Raw genomic sequence first — 5,529 nt, 5'->3', positions numbered from 1 at the left:
CAGGTGAAAACTGGTAACCTAGGCCAAAGTAGCCTTGAGACAACAAACTCTAAGGGAACAGAGCAAAGCTTAGGAGCCCTGAGCTATCTCCAGGAACACAAAGTAACCAGCTTGGTAACTAGAACTGTGGCACTGACTGTACCACGAGGAACAACCATCTGAACTTGGCAACCCCAACCATACCTATTAGAGGAAAAGATGGGTAGGAAAGGAAAGAAGACACACTACACCACAAAGAGCAACATGACAACAGTGAAAACTAAAGACCCTACAACATCAAGACCTGAACAACCAAATATAGATGAAGCAGAAGAAAATTACCTAATAAGTAATGTCAGGATAATGGTTGAAATTTGTCGAGATGAAATTAGAAATTCCTTTACAAAAATAGGGGAAAGGATAAGCCAACATTTGGAAGACATCAGCAAATTACTTATCAAAAACCACGAAAACATAGAAAAAAATCAAACCTGTAAAAGAAATTATTCAAGACTTGAAAACTGAAATAGAGACAATAAAGAGAACACAAGCCGAGAGAATTACAGAAACAGAAATCTTGAGAAAGTGATCAGGAACCATAAATACAAGCATGAACAGCAGAATACAAGAGAAGGAATAGAGAATCTCATGTGCTGAAGATATAGTAAGAGGAAATAGACTCATCAGTTAAAGAAAATGTTAAATCTAACAAAAGCTTAACCCAAAATATCCAGGAAATATGGGACACCATGAAAAGGCCAAATCTTAGAATAATAGGTATAGAAGAAGTTCAACTCAAAAGCACAGAAAATATATTTAACAAAATCATAGAAGGAAATTTTCCCAATCTAAAGGAAGATATGCCTATGAAGATACAAGAAGCTTACAGAACAGCAAATAGACTGGATTCCTCCCCCCCAAAAAAAGTCCTCACCATATAATAATCAAAACACTAAACATACACAGTAAAGAAAGAATATGAAGAGCTACAAAGAAAAAGGCCAAATAACATATAAAGGTAGACCTATCAGAATTAAACCTGACTTCTCATTGGAGACAATGAAAGCCAGAAGGTTGTGGTCAAGCGTTATGCAGACATTAAGAGACCAAGGATGCCAGCCCAGACTACTATACCCAGCACAGCTTTCAATCACCATAGGACAAAACAAGATATTCCATGACAAATCTAGATTTCACCAATACCTAGCCACAAACCCACAAAAGAACACATCCAATTTAAAAAAATGGAGTACATACCTAAAAACAGAACTCTCAACAGAGCAATCCAAAATGGCTGAAAGACACGGAAATGTCCAACATCCTTAGTCATATGAGAAATGCAAATCAAAACAACTCTGATATTCCATCTTAAACCTGTAAGAGTGGCCAAGATCAGAAACACTGATGACAACTTAAACTGCAGAGGTTGTGGGGAAAAGGGAACAATCCTGCATTGCTGGTGAGAATGCAAGCAGGTCCAGCCCCTTTGGATGTCAGTGTGGCGATTTCTCAGAAAATTTGGAAACAACCTTCCTCAAGACCTAGTAATACCACTTTTGGGTATATATCCAAAGGATGCTCAATCGTGCCATAAGGACATGTGCTCAACTATGTTCATAGCAGCTTTGTTTGTTATAGCCAGAACCTGGAAACAACTTTAATGCCCCTTGATCAAAGAATGGTTAAGAAAACTGTGGTACATTTACACAATGGAGTAATACACAACAGCAAAAATATCGACATCTTGAATTTTGTCGGCAAATGGATAGAGCTAGAAAACATTTTCAATGAGGTAACCAAAATACAGAAAGACAATTATCACATGTGCTCACTCATAGGTGGCTTTTGAGCAGAAAGCAAAGAAAACCTGGCTGTCCTGAAACTTGCTCTATAGACCAGGCTGACTTTTAACTCTCAGAGATCCCCCTGACTGTGCCTCCTGAGTCCTGGGATTAAAGGCATTCATCAATACCGTTTATCTAGTTCCTTCTTAGTCAGTCTGCTGTACAAAGTAGGATCATAGCCAACCAAGTTTACACCGTATAAATTTTTCTTTTTTTGGTTTTTTGAGATAGGGTTTCTCTGTAGCTTTGGAGGCTGTGCTGGAACTAGCTCTTGTAGACCAGGCTGGCCTCGAACTCACAGAGATCTGCTTGCCTCTGCCTTCCAAGTGCTGGGATTAAAGGCATGCGCCACCACCAGCTGGCCTACAGTATGATTGTAGTTTTGTTGTTTGCTTGTTTTTTCAGATAGGGTTTCCCTGTGTAGCCCTTGCTGTCCTGGAGCTTGCTCTATAGGCCAGGCAGGCCTCAGATTCCCAGAGATCCACCTGCCTGAGAAATATTCTACATATGATCTATAGTAGAGGGAGTTCCGTTTCAAAAGGGCATCGTTTTCTTCATCACCAATTTGACTCTGGGAGTCAAGGTGAGACAGTGAAACACAGGATGATGGGCATAGAAGGGCAGAGTCAGAGGAGACATGGGTAGACTGAGAGGGAGCAAAAGATTCTGGAGGGCAAGTAAAGCCATGAGCCACACAGCAATATATAGATTAATAGAAATGGGTTAATTTAGGTTGTAATAACTACTTCGTAATTGACCTGAGCTATTGGCCAAGCATTTATGATTAATATTTAGTCTCTGTGTTGGTTTTTTTGGGAACTGGGGTTTGCTTATAGTCCCAGAGGATTAGAGTCCATGAGCATGGTATGGTACAGAAGGCTGGGATGAGAGCCCAAGTTACATTTTCAATTTTAATTGCTGTGCCTAAGAGATTTATGAAATAAAAATGCCTCTGATCTGCAAGCGCCCTGAACTATTTGTTCCTGAACTGCTGGAAGCTGTTGTTTATGGGAGACAACAAGCCACATGTATTTCAATCCCCTAAACATGTTTGACTCATCTGCACCAATGTGTTTGATCATGTGTGAGCGGGAGGTTCATAGGCTGGAGTGCATCAGGATATATGCTTGCCCATGATTGGACCTGATGGGAAATGCAATGGATTATGGGTTTTCCTTCTTAAACTGCTGCAAACTGTAATTCTGAGCCATTTTCCCAGGAACCTGGGAATGGACCTGGCCATTATTTAATTAAAGCTTGCTTGAAATTTGGCTTTACAGCGTGGTAGTGGTCTTATTCTCTATTGGTGGGATTAACACAGGCATGGCTCTGGACAGCAGCTGAGACGTTACCTCCTGATCACAAGCACAGGCAGAGAGAGAGAGTTAACTGTCAGGAGCTTTTGGAACCTCAAAGCCTGCCACCCAAGATCACACCCCATCCAACAAGGTCATACCTCCTAATCGTTCCAAACCAGGCCATCTAACTGGGCACCAAACATTCAAATACCAGAGCCAATGCGGCCATTCTTATTCAAACCACCACTGTCCATGAGTCCTATCAATGGTTCCAAGGACTATGATAGTAAGCTTGGACCAATGGACACCATCTCTTCTTCACTGTCTCAGCAGTTACTCTTGCACAGCACCCACTGTGCAGTCTGTTTCACTAAGGTTTTCTTTTGAAGAGATTCACACATGCACATGCTCACTGCTGCTATCTCACACCTAAAGCGAGAGTACCACGTCTTTCCATTCCTCTTTAAATAAAAAAGACAAGATAAGCCTCTATGCTCAGTTGACCTTCACAAGGCTAAGTGCAAAAGAAATCCTGTCTTGAGGACTCTAACGACTTCAATTTCACTGCCAGGTAATTTATTGTATTCATCATTGGGTCTGAAACAGAAAATATAAACTCAATTTTGAAGTCTGTGTAATGTGTAAAAACATTCTGAAAGAAACCATTTCAGTATTTTATCAAATTCTGTTAAGATTATGCATACAGGACAGGCATGGAGATGTGTACTTTTAAATCTCAGGCAGATTTCTGGAAGTTTGAGGCCAACCTGCTCTACACAGTGAGTTCAAGGAAAATTGGGGCTACATGGTGACACCTCGCCTCAAAAAATGCAATTACACTCTCTTTCCCACGCTGAAATAACGTGAGATGTTTAGACTTGATGCTAGACCACATGCTCTTCATTGAAGACCATGCAAAGTCATTAAAAGTAACTTTTCTTTATTAAGACATCCAATTACGGAGTTTGAAAAACATACCTGATGTGATTTTATAACAAAATGCAGTTTATAGGAATTAAGATATGGAAAACAGAATTATTCAGCATCTGTGAAGGACAGACAAAAATGTAAGTTTTGTTAGTGTACAATGAACAAGACAGCTTTTCTAAGAACAATTTTCATTTTCCTCTTCCATCTGTATTTATTTTCTCCACAGGTCTTATGGAGGATGCCCAGGTATTATTTCTGTATGGACAGAGTGTAATGGTAAAAGTAAAATGCTGCAGATCCCCAGGGGCTGCAGAGGCAAAAACACTGCAGGTCCCCAAGCGGTAGCAGTGGGCAGCAGGTTCCGAGAGCAGCCAGTCCCAGGCATGGACAGCGCAGTTCCCCGAGTGGCTGCAGCAGGCCATGAGACCATGCTGCAGGTGCCAGAGCGGGGGCAGCCACTCGTTACAGTGAGCAGTCACTAATTAGCTGGCTTTGCCAAGAATTTTCAATGAGCAATGCTTTATAGTTTGCTATTCCTTTGAACCAGGTCTCACCACATAGCCCTGGCTACCCTCAAACTCAGAGCTCTGCCTTCTTCTACCTAGTGTTGGAACTAAAATAAAGGTGGGCCAAAACCCACACCCAGATCCGAAAATGGTTTCTTGCAAATATTTTGGACAAGCCAAGCAGAGGTGGTGCACGCCTTTAATCCCAGCACTTACGAGGCAGAAGCAGGCGGATCTCTGAGTTCAAGGCAGCCTGGTCTACAGAGAGAGTTCTAGGGCAGCCAAGGCTACACAGAGAACTGTCTCAGAGAAACAAAAACACCAAAGTTTTCTTTGGAGGGTGTAAACACTTCATACCCACCTCACGTGGAAGCATATTCCTACTTCTACTCAAGAAAGTTCATCTGCATATGTGGTATAAGTTTCTTGGGGCAGAAATGGTAATGTTGAGGGAATCTCCCCCCCATGAGTATTCCAACAGCACTGCCGTGGAAGAATAATATACTCCCCAGTGGACTGAAGCCAGGCTGATTCCTGAAACACTTCAGCTTGTATTCTCAAGCTCTAAAACCACAAGATGGGGCTAGCAAGCCAATGAGTGGCACTTTAGTAGTTAGCTGGGAGCTTTTGTTTTCCAAATGCCTGCATTCCAGCTGACAAGGGTCACCCTTTGTTGTGTCATTACCAAGGCCAGAAAACCTATTGTTTCACACATTTCCCCTTCCTCAATTGCCTTCTGATCCAGGCAGTAAGGTGAATCATGTTTGGTAACAAGCAGAACACAAAATGTTCTAAGTAAACCACTAAATAAATCAGTAAATTAGTATCTAACGATAGGTCTTTTCTACCTTACTCGACTTCACTTTTTGTTTTTCGAGACAGGGTTTCTCTGCATAATTCTGGCTGTCCTGGAACTGGGTCTGTAGAGCAGGCTGGCCTTGAAATCAGAGACCCACCTGCCTTTGCCTACCA

The sequence above is a fragment of the Microtus pennsylvanicus genome, chromosome 1 (assembly GCF_037038515.1).
Source record: "Microtus pennsylvanicus isolate mMicPen1 chromosome 1, mMicPen1.hap1, whole genome shotgun sequence".
Taxonomy (NCBI): Eukaryota; Metazoa; Chordata; class Mammalia; order Rodentia; family Cricetidae; genus Microtus; species Microtus pennsylvanicus.
Note: the sequence above shows the minus strand (reverse complement) of the source record.